Raw genomic sequence first — 23,779 nt, 5'->3', positions numbered from 1 at the left:
TAGATGAAATCTAAGAAAAGGAGCTTAAACATCTTTCTTAGAAATTTCTTTTCACTATCCCAACTACTCAGGAGGCTGCGGCAGGAGGATTCAAGTTGGAGGCCAGCCTGACCCACTTAGTGAGACCTTGTCTCGGTCTAAAAAAAATGAAAAGGACTGGGGATGTAGCTCAGTGGTAGAGTACACCATCCTTAAAAAGGAGGAGGAGAAGGAGAAAGGAGGAGGAGGTGGAGGAGGAGGGTGGTTGGTGAAGAAGAAGAGGAAATTTCTCTCCTCACTACAGTTCTTAGCTATTGCCACTTCCTGCTGTGATGGGCTGACAGATCTGGCTCCATGAGAATGTTCTAGGCCAGACTCTAAGGGAAATGACTAAACAGACTCCATTTTGCTCTGAGACTCCATGTTATGTAGGAAATAAGCTTCTCCCATGGGAACACCCTGCCTCTGTACCCATCATCAGTTACTTAGTGTGACATGTTTAACAATACAGAATGACAATTCCTATGTAAAGAAAAATTACTCTCTTTTGATTCCTGTTGCTCCTAAACAATGTACCATGTGAACGGTGATTGTGTGAATGTTAGTAACCATTCTTTAGTTTGTACCTAGGGAAGGGTCATTTTGACCCACTTCCTCCTTTGTTGATGATCTCATGATGTTAGTTTGTAATTTTGAATCATAGCAACAGACACTTATGATTGATGCGATTTTTGGTATAAGAACCCCTACAACCCTATGGTCGGAGCTGTTCTCCCAATAGCCATTTTTGGGGGCATTGTGTGAGATAGCCAGCTGGCTGGCTTAATAAAGACTCTCACATTTGGACTTCTTAGTGGTGATCGGTCTGTTCTTAGGTTGCGCCCCACAACACTGCCTCTGACCTCCATTCCACTGTCCCCTTCAGATCTTTCTCTCTCTTCTATAACTTAGGGTAGTTCAGCTTGGGGTCTTACCCTTAAACATTAACTACTGAGTGAAAAGCAGATTGCCTTCCTCTTTGTTATGGTTTGGATGTGAGGTGTCCCCCAAAAGCTCACAGGTGAGACAATGCAGGAAAGTTCAGAGGAGAAATGATTGGGTTGTAAGAGTCTTCACCCAATCAGTGAATTAATCGCTGATCGGATTAATTGAAGTGGGAGGGTGTGTGTGGAGGAGGTAGGAATTGGGGCGTGGCTTGGGGTAGATATTTTGTATCTGGAGAGTGGAGGCTGTGTCTGTCTGTCTGTCTCTCTCTCTCTCTCTCTCTCTCTCTCTCTGCTTCCTCATGATGTGAGCTGCTTCCCTCTGCCACACTCTCCTGCCATGATGTTCTGCCTCACCTTGAGCCCCAAGGAATGGAGCTGGCCTTCTGTGGACTAAGACCTCTTAAACTGTGAGCCCCAAGATAAACCTTTCTTCCTCTATAGGTTGTGCCGATCAGATCTTTTAGTCACAGCTGCGAAAAAGCTGACTAAAACACTTTTCATCCCAACCTTGCCTTGTGCTATGTAACCCTGAGCAAAATACTTGGTCTCTCAGCCTCAATTTCCCCACCTCTAAAACGGGGAATGGCAGTACTTCCGTGTGAGGATCAAAGTCAATGGCTCATATGAAGTGCTCAGCATGATGCTGTCCTCATAACAAGCACACATGGACGTCAGCCAGTGCTTTGGTCTTCCATGCAGGCCAGCAGGGCCAGTTCTTATGTGAACATCCTTTTTGCCTCTGAGTCCCCAGCAGAGTCTCCCAAGGCTGAGAATTACAGGGCAGGTGCCAGGACTCCTATAATCTGAACGGAGGAACTGAAGTACTTGTGGAAGCTCGTGTAAGGGGTCATAAAGCTGGTTTCTGCCCGTGTAGTCCTTTACCAGCTGTTGCTATCTGAGAGGAGCAGGTGCCATGGAAAAGGCAGAAGAGGGTATGTTTGGAGAAGGTGCATCAGCTGAGATGTCTCCCCACTGACTTGGAGTGTGTTGGGGGGTGCTCCCTCCTCACCTCAGGTCAACTAAGGAGCGTCCATGGACACAAGTTGGTAGCTAGGCTTGTGTCCTCTAGGGGAACACAGGCTCTGGTCTCTGAATCATGCCTGAGCAGTGTACAGGTGAGGGATGGCACAGAGTGGGCTGCACTTTTAGCAGGCTGGGGCCAAGGAATGGATTTCCTGGGAACCAGAGGTGACCCTTTGCCAGTCTGATGCCATCCTAAAGCGGCTTGTCCTGGGGCTTCCTGGAAGGGCATAGGGCTCTAGCAGAAGAGTGGTGTAAATGTTCCCTGTGCCTGCTGTAACAAATACCACTTCCTGACTGAGGACCACACACTTTTATTTTCTCACCTTTCTGAAGATCAGAAGTCTGACATGGCTCCCCAGGGCTGTGCTGCTTCAGGGGAGAATTTGTTTCTTGGTCTTTTCCAGATTGTAGAGACTGCCTGCTTCCCTTTGTTCAACACCTGCTGCCTCCACCTTCAAAGTCAGCCAAGCAGAACCTTCTCTGACCTCTGCTTTGATGCTCACATCTTCTCCCTGATTGCAAGTCTCCTGCCTTCCTTATAAGAACCCTTTGGGTAACACTGGATTCACCCAGATAATCCAGGATGATCTCCTCATCTCAACATCCTCGATCACACCTGCAAAGTCCCTCTTGCTATGTGAGATAATGGATCTTAAGACTTTAGGATTTTATTAATCCACATTACATAGGTGAAAAAGCTGATGCACAAGGGGATAAGGAGCTTACGGAGGGTCCCGTGGACAGCAGTGGTTCCAGACCCTTGCTCTCACCCAGCATGTGGAACTGGCCCCACTTCTTCTCCTCAGTGGCAACTAGGTTTTCTGGGATGCTGTGATATTTAAAATGATAGATTAAGGTCTGAAATTCTAATATTTTTGTGGGCATGGCACTTATTTTTATATTAAAGAAAACTACCATCTGGGGCTAGGGACGTAGCTTGGTTGGTGATTCTGTTTAATTAACATGAGCTAATAGAAATAATATAATTCCTATCAAAATTGAAGCAATATTTTTCCATTTTTATTGGTACATTACAATTGTATGCAGTTGTGAGATTAATTGCTACATATTCAAACATGCACACACACACACACACACATACACACACACTCTATGACATGCAATTTGGTCAATATCATTCCCCAGTATTTCTCCTTTCTTTCCCCCACTGCTTCCCCCTTGTCCCTTTTCTCTACCCTACTCGTCTCCCTTGGATTTTCATGAGATTCTCTGTTCCCCAGAAACTCCCCCCCACCCCCTTTTTCCTCTCTAGCTTCCACATGCCCTTGACTTTCTGAATTTGACTTATTTTGTCTAACAGAATGTTCTTAAGTTCCATCCATTTTCCTGAAAATGACATAATTTCCTTTTCTTTTTTACAACTGAGTAGAATTCCATTGTGTAGATATTCCACATTTCCTCTATCAATCCATCCACTGATGGACACCTAAGCTGCTTTTGGGTTTGCTTCTGTAAACATGGGTATGCATGTATGACTGTAGATGACTTTGATCCTTTAGGATGAGAACCAAGGTGTGGTAGAGTTGGGTCACATGGTGGTTCTGTTCCTAGTCTTTCGAGGAAACTCCATATAGATTTTCCACACTGATTGTACTAATTTACAATTTCACCAACAGTGTCAAAGTGTCCCTTGTTCCCACATCCTCTGCAACATTTATTATTGAGTGTATTCTTGATAACTGCCATTCTAACTGGAGTGAGATGAAATCTCAGTGTAGTTTTGATTCGCATTTCCCTAATTGTTAGAGGTGTTGAACATTTTTTCATATATTTGTCGGCCATTTGTATTTCTTCTTTTGAGAAGAGTGTGTTAAATTCATTTACCCATTTATTGATTGGGATATTTTGGTGTTAAATTTTTTGAGTTCTTCATATATTTTGGATATTAATGCTCTGTCAGAAGCGTAGCTGGCAAAGATTTTCTCCCATTCTGTAGGTTTTCTCTTCACATTCTTAATTGTTTATTTTGCTATGCAGAAGCTTTTTAATTTGATGCCATCCCATTTACTAATTCTTGTCATTATTTCCTGAGATTTAGAGGTCCTATTGAGAAAGTCATTGTCTGTACATACATTAGAGGATTGACCCTGCACTTTCTTCAAAGGAGTTCTATAGTTTCTGGTCCAATTCCTAGGTCTTTGGATCACTTTGAGTTGACTTTTGTTCAGGTTGAGAGATAAGGGTCTAGTTTCATTCTTCTATAACCGGTTTCCACAGAACCATTCATTAAAAAGGCAGTCTTTTCTCCAATGTATGTTTTTGGAACAGATGAATACTAGTAACAATAAATATTGGTGGGTTTGTTTCTGTGTCTATTATTTTGATCTAATGGTCTATGTGTTTGTTTTAAGCCAGTACCATGCAGTTTTTGTTACGATAGCTCTATCGTATAATTTGAAGTCAAGTATTGTGGGTATTGTGATGCTTCCAGCATTGCTTTTTTTTTTTTTTCCTTAAAATTATTTTGACTATTTTGGGTCTTTTATGCTTCCAAATGAATTTTAGCACTCTTTTTTCTAGTTCTATGAAGAATGCCACTAATCTCCCCTCCCATTTGTATTAGTTCTTTTTAGTTATACATGACAGTAGAATTCATTTTGATATAATTGTATAAGCATGGACTATATCTTATCCTAGTTAGGACCCCATTCTTATGGAAGTACATGATGGTGGGATTCACTTTGGGGTATTCATATAAGTACATAGGAAAATTGTGTCAGATTCATTCCACGGTCTTTCCTTTTTCTACCCTTCCTTCCTTCCTTTCATTTCCCTTTGTCTAATGTACTGAATATCTATTCTTACCCTCTCCCCTCTTATTGTGAACTAACTTTCACATATCAGCAAAAATATTCAAACTTTGGTTTGTTTTTGGGACTGGCTTATTTCACTCAGCATGATAAGCTTCAAATCCATCCATTTACTGGCAAATGTCATAAAGTCATTCTTCTTTATGGCTGAGTAATACTCCATTGTGTATATTTACCTTGATTTATTCATTCAACTGAAAAAATATGGGATAAAATGTTCAACATCTCTAGCAATTAGATAATTGCAAATTAAAACTACACTGACATTTCAGAATGACAATTATCAAGAATATGAGTAACAATAAATATTGGTGAGGATGTGAGGAAAAAGGTACACTCATACATGGCTGGTGGGATTGCAAACTGGCCCAATCACTCTGGAAAGCAGTATGGAGCTTCCTCAAAAAAACTAGGAATGGAACCATCATTTGATATATCCAAATCAGCATCCTAAAGTGATGCAATCATGTCAATGTTTATAGCAGCTCAAAACACAATATTTAAGCCATTGGTCTTTTAATGGGAACTTCATTGAATCTGAATATTGCTTATGGTAATATGGCCATTTAAACAATGTTAATAATATTAATTATACCTATCTATGAACATAGGAGATCTTTCTATCTTTTGTCTTCTTGTCTTCTTCAATTTCTCTCTTTGGTGATCTATAGGTTTCATTATAGAGGTATTCCGCCTCCTTGCTTAGATTTATTTCTAGATTTTGTTTTGTTTTATTTCTTTTTTTTTTTTTTTTGGTCTACTGGGATTGTTTTTCTGGTTTCCTTCTCAGCCAATTCATTATTAGTGTATAGGAAAGCTATTGATTTTTATGTGTTTAGTTTGTAACCTGCTGCTTTGCTGAATTTGTTTATTAGTGCCAGCAGTGGAGCTTTTTGGATCTTCTAAGTATAGGCTCATATCATCTTCAAACTGATAATCTGACTTCTTCATTTCCTGTGTTAATCTCTTCTATTTTCTTCTCTTGACTAATTGACCATCAGAACAATAGTTTTGTAGTTGTGAAGAGCATTTTACTAAATGGTCTACAGCATTTTGTAAATGAAGCCTACTCTGGCCATCCTATTTAAAATTGCAACCTGTTTCCTCCATTGGCTACCTCCCCACCATACTCTGTTGACAGTGTTTTTACTCTCTAACAATAATATACAGTGTATTTGTAATGTTTAAAAATTATATATGAATTTCCCTCTTCCATCATTTAATGCATGCTCTCTGAAAATCTGCCTATTGTTCACAGGAATGTCTCACATGCCTAGGTCAGTGCCTGGCACTTGGTAGTTATTCCATAAACAATTATTGTATGAGTTATTAAGTAAAAGCATTTTAACCACACACCCTTTCTGTTTAAAATCCTTCCAAGGGAGACTTCCAGGTTTTGGTCTGGCATGTAAAAGTTTGGAAGTTTTCCACTTTGTCCTAACAAGGAAAAATCTGAAATAACGAAAAAGAATGTTGACTTTTTCTAAGATCCATGGCAGACGTGAGGTCACAGAAGAAGCTGCTGCCCTCCACGTTGGAGAGATAACCGGAAAATACAGAGAAGCACAACTTAGAGGGGCAAAAACCTCTGGGAGACCCCATGCCAGGGTAGGGAGTACAGAATTGTAAATGACAAACTGCTAGAGGCTCAGGGTAGACAGGTCTGAGAGAGAAAAACTCTGGGGACACTAGGTCATTGGAGCACCCACATTTTTGTGAGTTTTATCTTCTGGAGTTTTACCAATTCTCAGAGTGAATATGGTAGAAAAATTCCCTCCCAAGTCTGCAGGAGAAGGGGAAAAGGAGCCATTTTGAAATATACCAGAACATTCTGTTTTTAAATGAGTCTGCCCTCAGCAGAAACTACAGAGCTTAGCCTGCTGGGGTTTATTACAGCCTACTTGACCTGGGGAAGAACATCCTTGACTTCAGACCACTGTACCCATCCCTTCCCACCTGGTGGAGGTGGAAGGGGCACTGAGAAACACACATGAAGTTCACAGTCCAGGCGCCCAGACTCACCGTATGACCTAATCACAGTACTACTGAATGGCTCCCATCCCACCTTCCCATCACACTAGTGAATGCTTATTTATAGCAGTTTCTTTTGCCAAGCACATCATGCCTGACTATCACAAAATATTAATAAGATACACTAAAAGACCAAAAACAGTTTGAAGAGACAGAGCAAGCATCGGAACCAGACTCAGGAATGTTAGGGATGTCAGACAGCATCAGACTGGGAATGTAAAACTATTATGATTAATGTGCTAAGGACTTTTATGGATAAAGTATGCATCATGTAAGAATAGAGGGGCAGTGTAAGCAGAGAGATGAAAAAAATCTAAGAAGAGTGAAAAGGAAAGGCTAGAGACAAAACAATGTGATGAAGAATGCTTCACAGCCCATGGGTAGACTGGATATGACTGGGGAAAGAATCTCTGAACTTGAGAAGATCTCAGTGAAAATCGCCAGAACTGGAAAGCAAAGAGAAAAACAGACTCAAATAAAAAAGGACAGCATCATCAAAAACTGTGGGACAGCCTCAAGAGGTATGAATCTGCATAACAGGAATGCCAGGAGAATAAAGAAACAATGGAACAGGAGGAACGATTGAGACAAAAATGACTGAGAATTTCCCCCAAATTATTATCAGATACCAAACCACAGATCCAGGATATCCAGAATATTCCAAGAACAGAAATCAGGATAAAAATGCTACCAACCCTCACCAAACAAGCAAATGGACAAAATAAAAAACAAATAACATGGGGCTGGGGCTGTAGCTCAGCGGTAGAGCGCTTGCCTAGCGCATTGAGGCACTGGGTTTGATCCTCAGCACCACATAAAAATAAAGGGACTGAGTCCATATACAACTAAAAACATTAAAAAACAATAACACATAAACTTGTCACTTTCGAACTACAGAAAATAAAAGATGTTAAAAATCCATTTGATTTGAGTAATGTTAGCAAGATGGCAGAGGAGATCCCTGCCCTATCTACATACAAAAAAAAAAAAAAAAAAATTGATAGCCAGCCATGGGTGAAGATAGCTTTGGAAGAACCCCAGAGTTCAGTTTGGGAACTGTAGTGACTTCAAGTAGTGCAAAGATCCGGACTGCTGCATAAAAGGGTAGGAAGGTTATCTGTTTGCCCCATTACCCACTCCAGTGCATTACTGTGAATGTCCTCAACTGAGAGTGCCCCCTGTGGTGAGTTGAGGGAAGTGCAGACTTTAGCAGCTTTTGCCACTGGAGATCCCAGCAACCCTGGCTGCCATGGTGGAGGGCTTCTCTATTCTTCTGATGTGGGCCCCAGTTGCCAGAGTTGCCTGGAGCCAGAGTCACTGTGTTGCCTTAATCTGTAGCTACCAAGTGTTGCCCTCAACGCTGGAGCTGGAGGCAATGCTACCCCACACAGCCCCAGTGCACAGCTGTGCTTCTGGATCAGCACCCTTTGTGAAGCTCGAACCCAAGCACTTGTCCTAGTGCCTGTCGAAACTATTGCGTGTGTGCCAGGGGGTGGTCTTGTCACAGCTGTGTGTGGTAGCCCATCGGATTAGGTGTCCCCCGCAGCTGCACATGCATGCTCATGGGACTAGGCACCTACTACCTGACCTAATTCCTGTTTGCTTGTTAGAACATATTCATCCCCTGGACCAACAGCTCTCTGCAGTCACAGGTGTGCCAGCCATTAGACCCAACCTCCACGTGCACCTCTAAGCACCACCCTTGTGAGTCCCCAGATTAGGCATATCTACGTATCCTCAGATCTAGATTTGGACCTGAAGCTACCATACACCCCACTCAGCTGGTACCTTTGCATCCACCCACAGAGAAGGGCTTTTCCCATCTAGGCCAGGTTGTGAAGTTTTGAAGCATAGACTGCTTCTTCAAGCGTGAAGAGGGATTGGAGGTGTAACTCAGTGGCACAGCACTTGCCTAGCACACATGAGGCTCTGGGGTCAATCATCCCTATCCCAGGACCACACACAAAGGCAGGCAGGCAGACTATAAGAAACTTGAAAAACCAGGGAAACATGACGCTATTAAGGTACACAATGACTCGCCAGTACCTGACTCCAGAGAAATGGAGCTCTATAAATTGCTAGACAAAGAATTCAAAATAATTGTGAGTTACACAAGAACACAGATAACTAAATTATGTAAAAGTACATGAACAAAACTAGTTTAACAAAGAGATAAAAATAATAAAAAAAACAAGCAGAAAATTTGGAGCTCAAGAATGCAATGACTGAAATTTAAAAAGTACAACAGAGAGCTTCAACAGCAGACTCAATCAGGCAGAAGAACAAGTGAATTCAAAGATAGATCATGTAAAATTGTCTAGACAGAACAAAAAAGTGAAAAAGAGTGAAGAAAGCCTATGGGAATTTTGGCTATCATCTAATAAAATAATATATGCATTCAGGAAGTTTAAAGAGAAGAGAATGGTAAGGACAGAAACAATGCCTGAAAATGCCTCAAATCTTGGGAAGAAAATCAATATTCAGATTCATGAAACTCCCACGTCCCAAATAAGTTTAATTATTTTAAAAAAACTATGTTGAAGCCCATTGTGATCAAATTGTCAAAAGTCAAGAGCAAAGAAAAAAATTTGAAAACAGTAAGAGAAAGCAATTTTCCATGTATAGGGGACAACTTCTATAAGTCTATCTTGGATTTTGGGGGCCTGGAGAGAGTGGGATGATATATTCAAAGTGTTGGAAAGAAAAAAATCTGCCAACTAGCAATTCTATACCTCACAAAATGAAAGCAGGATAAAATCCCCCCACCCAAAATTGAAGAGCTTTGTCACCCGCAAGATCTGCTTTATAGGAAATACTTCAAGGGAATTTTTCAAACTGAAATGAAAATATGCTAAGCAATTGCATGAAAGCATTTATAAATCTCATGGGTGAATACAGAGTAATGTAATTGTGCAAAGGTAGCATCTCATTCATTAGGAATAACAACAATCAAAAAACAAAAGATATTTGCAACTCCACCAGCAATGTAAAAGTGTGCCTTTTTCCCCACATCCACGCCAACATCTGTTATTGTTTGTGTTCCTGATACTAGCCATTCTAATTGGACTAAGATGAGATCTTAGAGTTGTTTTAATTTGCATTTCTCTAATTACTAGAGACATTGAACGCTTTTTCATATATTTATTAATCACCTCTATATCTTCTTCTATATAGTGTCTGTCCAGTTCCTTGACCCATCTATTGATTGGGTTCTTTGTATTTTTGGTGTAAAGTTTTGTAAGTTCTTTATAAATTTTGGAGATAAGTGCTCTATCTGAAGTGCATGTGGAAAAGATCTTCTCCCACTCTGTGGGCTCTCTTTTCATTATTGATTGTATCCATTGCTGAGAAAAAGCTTTTTAGTTTGAGTCCATCCCATTTATTGATTTTGCTTTGATTTCTTGTGCTTTGGGAGTCTTGTTAAGGAAGTCTGATCCTAAGCAAACGTGATAAAGATTTGGGCCTACTTTGTCTTCTATTTGGTGCAGGGTCTCTGGAGTTGCAAATTGGTACAACCACTCTGGAATGCAGTGTGGAAAATCCTTATAAAACTTGGAATGGACCCACTTTTGGGTATATCCCACTCCTTGGTTTATATCCAAAGGACTTAAAATTAGCATACTACAGTAATGCAGCTACTTTAATGTTTATAGCAGCTCAATTCACAATAGCTAGATTGTGGAGCCAACCTAGATGTCCTTCAACAGATTAATGGATAAAGAAACTGTGGTATATATACACAATGGAATATTATTCATCCATAAAGAAGAATAATATTATGGCATTTGCAAATAAATGGATGGAATTGTAGAATATCATGTTAAGTGAAATAAACCAATCCCAAAAAACCAAAGGTCAAATGTTTTCCCTGATAAGTGGATGATGATATACAATAGGGGTGGGGGAGTGGGGGGTGAGAGAAGAATGGAGGGACTTTAGATTATGTAGAAGGAAATGAAAGTGAGGGGGGCTATGAAAAATGGTGGACTGAGTCAGACATCATTACCCTATGTACATGTATGATTACATGGATGGTGTGAATCTACATCATGTACAACCATAGAAATGAAATCATGTACCCCATTTGTGTACAAGGAATCAAAATACAGACTATAAAAAATTTAAAAAAAGAATTAAATAAAAAAAGAATTCAGGCCAATTGTCTGATAAAAAGTTCCACATTTGGGATACTTCCGATTGTTTCTTTATTGTCATGTTTCAGTTAAACACTTTTGATAAGAATCCTACAAGATTGATATGTTGAACTTCTGGTTGTGTCATCTTGGAAGGCAGATGGTGTGAGGCTGTTCCAATGTTACTCTTGCTAAGCGATTGGTGACCCCTGGACAACTACACTTGAGAGACGATTTTACCCCTTAAAAGTAATCTGTAAGATAAGAATTTGATATTGTGTTACTACCCTGTTTCCCAACATCCATTAATTCGTTGGCTTTAACATTCATTGATAATTTTTGCCTGAATTAATGATTAAATTGTTTATTTCAAAACAAAATAAAACAAAACAAAAAAATAAAAAGTGTTGGTGTGGATACAGAGAAAAGGTAATTCTTGTACATTGTTATTGGGAATATAAATTGGTATGGCCATTATGGAAAACAGTATGGCATTTCCACAAAAATTAAAAATAGAATTACCATATGATCTAGCAATCTCAATTCCAGATATACATTCAAAGGAAATGAAATCAATATCTTAAAGAGTTATATTTATGTTCATTTTCAACATTATTCACAATAGTCAAGACATGAAAGCAACCTAAATATCCATTGACAGACGAATATATAAAGAAATGTGGGGGACTGGGGTTGTGGCTCAGTGGTAGAATGCAAAGAAATGTGGCATATGTGTGTTTGTGTGTGTGTGTATATAATGTAATATTATTCAGTCTTTAAAAAGAAGGAAATCTTACTATTTATAATAACATAGATTAGCCCGTAGAACATTACATTAAGTGAAATACATCAGATACAGTAAGAAATACTACATAATCTCACTTATATATTGTATCTAGAAAATTCAAAGTCATGGAAGGAAAGAAATGAATGGTGGTAATAAGCCCTGGAAATTGCAAAAAATGTAAGATGCTGGTCAAAGGGTACGAAGTTTCAGTTGTATAAGACAAATAAGTTCTAGAGCTTTAATGGACAGCATGGTGAATTTATGCTATAGTTTGGATCTAGAAAGTCCTCTAAAGGTCCATTTGTTCACAGCTGTGTCTCCAGTTCATGGTATCATGAAGAGGTAGCAAAACCTTGAAGAGGGAGGGCCTAATTGGAGGACATGAAGTCAGTGGGAGCATGCTCTTGAAAGGGATATTGGGACCTAGGCCCCTTTGTGTCTCTTTCTTTGCTTTCTGGCTACCATGAGGTGAGCAGCTTCCTTAACTATGTATTCTGCCTTGTTGTGCTGCCTTGCCACAGGCTCAAAAACAGTGGGCCAAGAGATCATGGCCTCGAACCTCTTAAACCATGAATCACAATAAACTTTTCCTCTTTATAACTTGATCATCTCAAGTACATTGTCACAGCAAAGAGAAGCTAACACTCTGTAGTTAATAATACCGTATTGTACATTGTATATTTGATATATGCTTAGATCTATGTTCTTACCCCACAAGAACATAAAAGGCAATGTGAAATGATAGATCTGTTACCAAACTTAACTGTAGTTTTATCATTTCATAGTGTATATGTACATCAAACATCATTTTGCATACTCTATATTTGATGTTTATTTCAAAAATAAACTATTAGAATAGACCAAAAGCCTAGTGAACCGAAAACCAAGGGTCAATCATATATTGTATAAAAGAAACGCCGTATATGCCTTTATATTTATAGTCAAATATATTCATGTAAATTTAAATATAATCATGTAAATTTAAATATAAAGGGCACACATAGGTTAAAAGTAATTGAAGAAAGATATACTATCTGACATAATCAAAAGAAAGCATAAGTAGATTTACTAATTTCAGATTTCAGGGCAAAGGAAGTTCCCAGGGACAAAGAGGGTTGTTACATAATGATAAAGGGAAAAATTTCCATGAAGACATAATTCTTAATGGGAATGCACATAACAGAACATCAAAGTACTCAGGCAAAAACTGATGGAATTGCAAATAGAAATAGATGAATCTACTATTATAGTTGGAAACTTCAATACCTCTCTATCAGAAATACATAGATCTAGCTGGCAATAAATCAGTAAGGACATACTTGAAGTCAACAACAGCATTAGTCATGTGGATATTATGGACTTTCATAGAGTAATTAATTAAAAAACATCAGAATACACATTCTTCTCAAGCTTGCAGAGGACTTACACCATGATACACCATATTCTGACCACCTGAACATATTTAAAAGAATAGAAATAATACATCTATTCTCAGATAACACTTGAATTAAACTAGAAAACAGAGGGATAATTAGAAAATTTCTACAGACACAGAGATTAAGTAACAAAGCAAGAATGTCTTCTCTCATCACTCCTTTCAACATCACTCTGAAAGACCTAGCCAATGCAATAAGACAAGAAAAGTAAATAAAAGGCACACTGATTGAGAAGGAAGAAAAGAATCCTGTCTTTGCTTGTAGATGACCTGATCAACTATGTAGAAAGTCTGAAAGAATAGACTATAAAACCTCCCAGTAACTAATAAGAGACTATAGTAAGGTTTTGGGATATAGGGTTAATATGAAGAATTAATTGCTATATACTATATACTAGTAATGAGCAAGTAGACTTTGAAATTAAAAGCCATTTTTGTTAGCACAACAAAAAAGAAAATACATGGGTATAAATCCAGCAAAATATGCATGATATCTATATGAGGAAAACTTCAAAACTCTGATAAAAGAAATCAAATAAGAGCTAACTAAGTGAATAGATACTTGATGGTAGTGGATAGGAAGACTCAATATTGTCAAGATGTCAGATCTTCCCACCTGGATTTATAGATTAAAATCAGTCTCAAGATTCCAGCAAATTATTTTTGAATACTGATGAAATAATTTTAAAATTATAGGGAGAGGCAAACAATCCAGAAAGGTCAACTCAATATTGAAGTAGAAGAGAAATTAGAGGATTGACACCATATAGTTTCAAGATAAGTCAATCAAGATAAGAACAAAATAGGAATTCCATCAATAGACCCACTTATATATAGTCAATTGATTGTTAGTCAAGAACAAAGGTAATATAATGGAGAAAAGATATTCTTTTCAACAAATGGTGTTCAAACAACTGGATATCCACATACAAAAAAAAGAAGATAATCTAGATACAAATTTTACATCTTTCATATACATGAACTCAAAATGAATTGTGAACATAATTGTAAAATGTAAAAACTACAAAACTCAGGAGGTGATATAGAAGAATACTGACATGACCTTGAGTTTTGCAATGACTTTTTGAAATGCAACACTAAAGGCATGATCTATGAAAGAAAACTGATAAATGGATCTGTATTAAAATTAAGAATTTCTGCTCTGTGGAAAATACTGTCAAGAGAATGAAAAGACCAGCCACAGTCTAGGAGAGAATATTTTCATTAGATGTATAAAGAAGACATAAGACATATAATAAAGAATATTATAAAGTCATAAGACATATAATAAAGAATATTATCCTAAATATACAAGTAAATCTTAAAATTGATCAATAAGAAAAAAACAATCCTGTAAAAATGAACCCAAAACCTTAACAGACAAGGAAAAATATGCAGATAGCAAATAAAAATATGAGAAGATGTTCCATATCATATCTCATCAGGGAAATGCAAGTTAGAATGATAGTGAGTTACTTCTACACACCTACTGAATGGCCAAAACCCAGAACACAGACAAAAGCAAGTGCCAGTTAGGATGCAGAGCAACATGAAATCCTATTCATGGCTGGTAGGAATGCCAAATGGTACAGCCACTTTTTTATGTAGATCTGAGTTTCTAACCAATATCATCTTTGTCTTCTCTCTAAAGAACTTCTTTTATTTATTTCAGGCAGGTTTTCTGGTCCCAAACTTCCCGAGTAATAATTTTTCTAATGCTTGGCAGTTTCTTACAAAACTAAACACTTTCATCATATGATCCAGTAATTATCCTCCTTGGTATTCAATGAAAGGAGTTTAAAATGCATGATCACACAAAAACCTGCACAAGGATGTTTACAGTAGCTTTACTCATAATTGCTAAAACTTGGAAGGAACCAACAAATTCTTCAGTAGGTGAATGGGGAAATAAACTGTGGTACCTGCAGACAATGGAATAGTGTTCAGAACCAAAAAGAAATTGTAACGAGGATTCAGAGGCTGCTTTTGGCCTGCAGATGCGTAATGGGTAACTCAAAGGAGGTTGAAAGCTTGGCATCTCTGTCTTCATTTTGCACCTGTCTCCTTTGTTACTTAAGCCTTAGTTAAGCTGGTAATCCAGGCAGCAAGATAAGAGTAACTAAGGTATTTTCAAGATTTGCAGGGATATAATAATTAACCAATTTTCAACTGCTGGTTTTTATAAAGTTCTGTTCCAAACCATTGAGTGGTGCCTAACAAGCTCCAGTCATTGCCCTAAGCTTGAAGGAACTAATGCCATCTTGCTTTCCTGGTCTGTCCTTTTCTCTGAGTCATTCTCTCCTGCAGTCACCTTGGATTTCAGGGACAACTGTTCTGATCAATAGACATCTTAGGAGTTGAAACCACCCTCCAGGTTTACGTCATGGAACCCATCTTGAGTCGAGCATCTGTATGTTGTCTCTTTCTTCTTTACCCGGCTATGATTATAGGGTTTGGCTCCAAAATCCCCTCTACAGGAAATCAGCACGTCCTTTCTCTGGCTCCTTCTATAAAGCCTTGCTGGTCTTCTGTGCTGGCTCTTGTCAAGGATATAGCCTAGGATTGTCTTTGTCTCCCTCTGCCCTGCTCACCCAGTCTGTCTGCGGTGGAGATGGCAGGAACTTCATTCCATCCATGAGAGGTGCTTATAAGGGCAGGCACTCACACACTGCTCCAAAAAATTGCTGTGGAGTCAGTGAAGGAAAAGAATGCAGTCAGGAGACTGTTTTTCATAAAATAATCATTCTCCAGTCAAGATGCCTGATAGGTAAAATATTTAATTTTCCTCTGGGTCTTGTGTAGAAATTGCTATGAATGTGCTAGTAGGGAGATGGAGCCAGTGGTGCTGAAGTCAGAGGCCTGGGTTCAAACTCTAACTCCTCACATATTAGCTATGGACCTGGGACGATCCTTAACCTACTGAACTTCAGTCTCCTAAGTCGTGAAGTAAGCATAACACCACTTACCTCATAGATCTTGTATGAGACTGGCCATGTGGTAGCACACAGGACGTGCTCCATTAATGAAGGTTCTCTTAGTATTATTGGTATGGCCTATTCATCTGCTTATTTAACTCACTTTTGGGGAGCTCGTATTTGCTGCTTGGGAGTCTGCTTGATACTGTGCATACAGAGGTTAACTTCAGGGACCTTGCTTCCACCTTTGGGGAGAGCACAGTTCTGATAACTTCCATGCTAAACTCTATACACAAGATCCATCCCGCTCAGTCCTCTAACACCCTATGCATTACCCTCGCGCAATTAGACTACGCAGTCTCAGAGGAGGCCCAGAGCGCACCCAGGGTCACAGCGCTGGTGGATGAATTCCTAAGCCCTTGCTGTCCTCTGGTCCAGGAAGGGATGATGTAGGGGCAGTGGCGCCCCTCCGCTTGGCTGGGAGAAGGCCCAGCGCTCCTGAGTGCCCATTTGTGCACCTGGGTGCGAGCCCCTTCCTGACGCTCTGCGCCCACCCTGGCTCAGGCGCAGGAAGCCGGCCGCCGGCTCCGGCAGGTCCAGGCGGGCACAGCACCCGGCGGGCGGACTGCCGGGGCTGGCCGAGCACGTATCGGCGGTAAACAAGGCACGGGACATGCTCTGCGGTGAACTTGGCCGATTTAGACACTCAGCCCTAATTGCAGCGAGCTAGGGCCCCGGCACCCGCGCGGGGCAGATGTGCCTCCGCGCCACCCGGCCCAATTGCTCCCACTTATCTGGCCCTGGCCGGCCCAGTAGGGAGCACGCGGCTGACTCCGGCCTCCAGGAAACGCCTCTGTCATCAATCAGAGGCGGCTGGGCGTTGGGGATCGATGGCTGCCCCCGCATCCAGGCCCCCAGCCTCCGGATCAATCGGCCGCCGCCTCCCGCCGCCTGCCATTCCCCAGCGGCCCGCCGACGCCCGGCGCTGGGGGACTGGTCGATGGTCTCCAGGTTCCGGGGCGCCCAGGGATACCTGCCTTCCAGGTCGCCGCGCCCCTCCCTGGCCGCGTCCCTCCCGTCGGGCAGAGGCGGTGCACACCCCCCACCCAGGCGAGCTTAGCCAGGCTTTGGGGGGACCCCTTGGATGTCGGTGAGGGAGGAGAGCTGGAGAACAGCCCTAGGTCAGGGTGGCGGTGAGGGTAATGCGGGGGCCTGGGAGGGCTCTGACCCTAAGGAGAAGCGCCCCGAAGTCTTCCCTTCCCATCTTGTGGCCATCGCCTCAGCCCACTGTGGTTCCTCAAGTCTCCCTTTCCTTCCTTCTCTTTCATGTCATCTCCCTCTTCTCTTTCCTGCACTCCTTCTCCAGGCCTCCACATCATCTTAGATGGGCCCTCTTGCTCCTCTTTCCCCTATCTGTATTCTCTCCTCTGCCTGCTCTCTTCCCCTTCCTGGCCTCCATCTCCTTTTTGTGAACTTGTAATCCTTTCTACAACTCACTGCGGCCGTTTCCTTCTCTCCCTGGCTTCCCTCTGGGGCTCCGCCTTGCTAGCTCTTCTGCAGATATGCCCGAGCCTCACCCCACCCCCATCCTTCTCTCCCTCCCCCTCTCCTTCCTAGGCTGCCTGATTCTAAGACTGTAGCCAGCCTCCTGGGCAGAGGTGCTGGTCTCCGGCACTGGGTAATTGCTTACTTGAGGGTGGGAAGATTCTCTCAGCCTTTCAAACAGAACCAGGATAATGTCAGCAGAATTAAACTCAGGCTCTCTAATTACCCCTCAGTTCACTATTAATGTTTTCATTTGAGTGCGTGTTGAATGAGTCTTTGTCAGAGAAAATCAGCAACACTGTCTGCAGGCAGCCAGAGAAATTCAAAGGACCCAAAAGTGAGGACAGAGCATTTTTGTTTAGATTCCAAAAACCTTTGGTGAATCACCTTCCTTTCTGGCTACTCGGCCTTCACCCCTGACTCCCCTGCCACCCCAATTCTTTTTATTTTTCATAAGTTCATAAAATGGTGAGGACTCTTCAAATATACAGCCAGGGTATATGAACAGTTACAGACTTCTACCTGAGAAGCCACACCCGGCTCCCAGCATGATTGCTTTCCAAAGCCTACAGTCTGTTCTCATCAGAGAAAGAAATCTGTTATAATGGAGGCTGTCTACCAGCCATTAACACAAGATGTTCCCGTCTCCATCTCCTACTACGTGCCCATTTAAAACCTTGACATGCTTTGTGGAAGCTGGCTCTCCCACCTGTTCCATGGTCTGCAGCCCTTTCCACTTTCCCCTGGCTGGGAAGGAGGCTTCGGATTCACCTGCAGGGTTCCTCTGCTGTGTTCAGCTCAAATGTGCCTGGCTGCTTCCTCATCCTGCCCTAGGTTATTTCTGACTTTGTTGAAAAAAAATTTAAAAACAACATAAGTGGTTGAAACAACAGTTGAAAAATAAGAACTTCGAGGATGCAACACCTTCACCCACCCCGTTTTGTCTTCTCTTCTTAGTGCCTGTTGGGGCTCTTAGCATTCGTGGGATAATGTTACCTGGTGGCTCCAAGACCACCTGGGGAAGGGACAGGGGCTGGGCTACCATGCTCACTGATCCAGAAATATCTGGAGTCAAATTTGGCAGAAAAATAGGTTTTATTCAAAGCCAACTTTGAGGGAAGATAGAAGAAACTTAATTGTTTCCAAGGTTCTACCTCTGAAATTCCTGAAATGGGGCACAACTTTTAAAGGAGAGGAGGCGGGGGTGAACAGACAGTGTCGGGAAGTGAGACAAAAGTCAGAATGTATACACACAGGTTCAGCCAACCTGCACTAGGCCGGCCGGGGTGCGCAGTCTCTGCCCCCATCTTCTTTGGCACCTCAGGGTGTGTGTGTGTGAGGGGGTCCTACCTGCCCCAGCCTCCACTCTCAGCATGTGGAAGCCCTTCCCAATTTCAGATGTGGCCTCCCAAATTTATTCTGTTTCAAACAGTGGCCATTAGACTTCCTCCTCATTTTTAAATAGGGCCTCAAAATTAAACTTTTCCTATTCGCTACTAATAAAACTATGCACACATCAGTCCTGCTACGAATTCAAGGAGTTATTTAGCTTGATCACAGAAAGGTCCCTCTTCCGCAAGACACTTTGCTGTTGACTGCTGGAAAACTCATGAACACTAGGCGCCTCTACAACAGCTATGGGAACAGCACCCTTGGGGCCTCACTGCCAGTCACGGCGCTCTACCAAAGGCACTGAGAAATGTCGTTTCTCTGTTAAGCCTAAGTGCATATTCCACGAATGGAATACAGTGCCTGTGAATTCATGTTTGAATCCATTCTGTATATATTTTGTGATTAGCATCATCACATCGTAATCGTTTCTTTGTGTAAAGTCATTAGTTTGTTGAAAGCACTCATCAAGAACATCTCTTAATTTTTGTAACCATCTTTTGGCATTTATTCATTTATTGTAATATACCAGAACTCACATGAAATCAACTTAACCTGACTCGTTCTGCTCTTTCAGGGGCCTGGGAGTCATCCCTTATTTGAGGGAGGCCCAGCGCCCTCTCCCTTCCAGTATTTCCTTTGGAGAACTATTTCTTTCCAACTCTCAGCCCATGAAGTAGTGGTAGGGTTGGGTCAGGCCCTACTGGCCAATCAGAACAATAGCTTCCCCTTAGGATAGGCATGTGACCGAATTTTATTGCTGAGACTGTATCCTTGTTTTATACTGCTGTGAAGTCAAGAGCTTTTCTGCCGGAGTTACCCAGGAGTTGGGCTCTGGGTAACATTTTACCACCATAAAGTGAAACCAGGCTATAAATGGATCCAATATAGAAGAACAAGCGATGGAGAGGAAGAGATATCTGTTGTTCATATTTCACAGAGGATTTAAGCAAGTGGCTCAAGCTGGCGGGGATGGGGGCTGACCTCCCAAGCTGAATGACAGTGCTTGGAAGGGATTTTATAGGTCAAAGCCCAATAGTTTCATTTTATAGCTGAGGAAGTGAAGGTCCAAGACAAGATTCAGAACCAACCTGAGAATCCAGCACTCCTTGTTCTCTTGTCCATAGGGAGTCCAGCCTGATGACCCAAAAAAGGGACCCAGAAAAAGCTGACTGTAGTGAGATGGCTGAAATCCAGACTTTAATTAAAATAACCTCATTAAATATTTTTTTTCAAGCAACTCCTGCATTTGAACAGATATGTGTTGAAGGTCAAACATGTGCTGTGCCAGACACCATGCTAGGCATTGTGGGTGTAGAGGTATGCAAAATCAGACTCAGGCATGAAAGTCCATGTGCTGCTGAAAGGGACTCTGCAGGTTGTCCACTGCCCATCTCTAAGAGGCTCAACCAAAGCTGGTGTGAAAGGACACCTAGAATTGTGCAGTGCACAACAGTGCAACTGCCCCAGGGTGTCTATCCACAGTTACACCTGAACCTGGAACCTAGTCCCAAGTATAAGAATGTGGAAGAAAGCAAGATAGTGCCTGGGTCCTGTCTGTCCCTACAGTCCACTTGCAGGGACAACCCTTCATAAGGTTGAATTCCCTGACTTTAAAAACAGTGAGAGTAGTGCCAGGGGCACTTGAGGAGAGCTCTGTCATGTCCTGCTTAATGCCAAGCTTTCTTAATAATTTTCAGTGATTGGAAGAAGGGGGATGGTGCACGGGGAAGCCAGAGGGGAACTGATGGGAGAGAAATGCTGCGGCCAATTAGCTGAAATGTTACAGTCAGTGCATCCCCAGCTTGATGGGCTCATTAAGCCGCCGAGCTCCCTGACAGTTTTTGGTTGTAGTTAAGAGCAGACGTGGACCCTCTGCCTTGCAGATGTGGTCAGTCTCGTGCCTCTGAGTGTGCAGGTGTGCCTGTTTTTCTGAGCTCCCAGGTGTCCTCCCTGTCCGTCCCCCAGGAGTATCTGTGGCTCATACGGACTCTTCTACCCTGAAGTCTTTCCCAAATACCAAATGATTTCTCTGCATGCACAGATTATATTTTCCCTTTGAAAGTTTAATCTGGATGCTCAATGTTCAGTTGCCAAAGGCTGTGAACTAATTTCTCTTGTCATTGCCACTTGGTGAAAATGTCATCATTAGTGAAGCGGGAGATGCTAAAGAAGGGAGAGAAGGGAGAAAAGGATGAGTAGGGGGCAGGGAGGTACACAGGCCCTCCCAGGGACTCCTAAATGCCACAGCAATTAGAGACCCAAAACCTGGCGAGGCGAGTGGTCCATGCGGGAGCCCAGGTGCCTGCAGCACTGAGGAGGTGCACTCAGGAGGTCTGACTGCTGGCCTGTGCTCCCCGGGTGGAGTAGCGCTTGCTCCATTGGCCAGTGGGCCCTGGGGACAGGCAGCTAGAGTCCCATGTGACCTCTGTAATGAGAAACATTTCTGGACAATGGTTCAGCCTTTTGCAAAATCACAGTTCACTCTGTGACCTGGCTTATGTAAGGGTCCTTGAAAGAATGACTCTTTGCAACTGAGCTGGGGAGATTTTGCAGACAAATTACTGCTGCCTGTTACTGGTCAGTAAGAACTGAGCCACTTGCCAGGGTATACTTCAATTAAGTTCTGCCCTCAAAAACGCTTCCGATCTTGTGATGTCTGGTCATATTTACTTTTTTTCTGTTGCCTTTAAATGGTTTTTGCATTCCTGCCTTTTATTTTCTATGATTTCCCTACCCACTCCCTCCCCCACGGCCCTGCCTGGTACTGGGGATTGATCCCAGGGGCACTTTACCACTGAGTGACATCCCCAGTCCATTTCATTTTTTTATTTTGAGGTAGGGTCTTGCTAAATTGCTGTGAGTGGCCATGAGCTGCCATCCTGTCTCAGCCTCCTGAATAGCTGGGATTACAGGCATGTGCCACCATGCACAACTTTATGTGATTTTGTTTAAAATGTGTATTTTTTTTTATAAATTATGAGATAATTTAATAAAACAAAACAACCCCTCTCCCACTGAAAGTATTACTAATACTTACTCTACCTATTTCCATCCTTAACACACAGACTCACAGGTTGGGTTTGTGCTAAATTTCATATACTACCTCACATTTTACAACCCAACAGGAACAAATATTGAGCATCTATAATATGTGCTAAGAAAAGTGCTAGGCACTGCTATAATTATTCTTTCTATTTACTGCTCACAAACAGCCCCAACTTTTTTTTTTTTTTCCCAGTTGTGGGGATCGCCTGGAGTCTTACACATGCTAGGCAAGTGCTCCGCCACTGAGTCGCACCTCCAGCCACAAACCGTCCTGACAGGTAGACACTATGGTCTTCATTTTTCAGACAAGAATCAGAAGTGATCGGTGATTATCTCAGGGCTTTCAGTGTAGTAAATGACCGAAATGGAATTTGAACTGAAGACAAACTGAGTTAGTGTTTTCTTGTGTTATTTATACCAAGTTATTTATAACTGTTTCGCAGTTATAATCAGAGCCGGGCACGGCCTGTGGTGGGTAATTCATTCTGTCTCTGGGCTGCGGTGCCCTCATCTGTGCCACGGGTATAATCTGGGCCCTGACTCCCTCATTGCTTACTCTGAGGACACGACTGAATCGCATAAGGAGAAGTGGTAACAGAGCTGTTTGGGGCAGTTTCAGGAAAATTATTGCCTCATCTGGAGTCATCATAATAGCCCAGGCCTGCTGGCCATCGTCATCATGACCCGCAGCACAAGTTTAGGCTGGGACCTGGAAGCCCAAGTCCAGGGCTGAGGAAGGGGTCACGGGCACTTGGGAGCCTCCTACTCTAGAACCCGGATCTGCTCATCTCTGCATAAAAAACTGGGGACTTAGTTTTCAAAACTCCACTCAATTCTCTCCTCCTCCACAGCACAGAAATTATTTTTGCAGTGAACTCTGCCTTCAGAGCCCCCTACTAGCCACTTTTTCAAAGAAGACCTGAGGCCTGTTGTGGGGGAAGAGTATGAGACCCTTTATACCTGGGTAGCAAGCACTGCTCATGTGTTCCCTGACCGCCTGGGTTTTGTCTTGGACCAGGTAGCTTGGTGAGCTTCCAGAGGGCTGGCTTAACCATCAGTGCCTGGCCTCCAACTACTTCCTGGTCAGGGTAGCAGTCAACTTGAGTTGTAACAAGTAGAGGCCAGGATCCTGGGACCAGTTATTCCAAGGCTGTCCTGGACTATAATTTTAAAAAATGCTCTGTCCTTTGCTTGTATCTGCTGCTATGAGCATCTCCTGAGGTGTCCAGACTAGCCCCCCAACAAGCCAGGACTTTTCACCTGCCAGCAAAGCCCTTCCACTCCTGGTCTGCATCTAGGGCCATAGGGATTCCTCTTTCCATGTCGACGGCAGTGGCCAGCATTGCCAAGCTGGCTCTTAAGCCCAGGTTCCCACTGCACCTTCCTCTACCTCTTCCCACTCAGCCTCTTTGCTCAGTTGCCTTCAGAGCACTTGCCCTAAATACTCACAGCGTTAGAACGCAGCAAAGGGGAGCAAACTGAAATGGCCACTTATTTAAAATTCCCTAAGATCAGTGTCCCTTCATCTGTCGCAGACTCGTGTCTGAGGTGCCTATGAACTATGGGGTCAAGCCCGAGTCATGCCTCAGGCCCCTGGGTCACCCAGGGAACTCCAAGGAGCCCCTTCTGGGGAATGAACTGTCGGCTTGTTGCTAGGAGACAGGACTCTACTACCTT

The sequence above is a fragment of the Sciurus vulgaris genome (assembly GCF_902686455.1).
Source record: "Sciurus vulgaris genome assembly, chromosome: 17".
NCBI lineage: Eukaryota > Metazoa > Chordata > Mammalia > Rodentia > Sciuridae > Sciurus > Sciurus vulgaris.
This window is presented reverse-complemented; position numbering follows the sequence as displayed.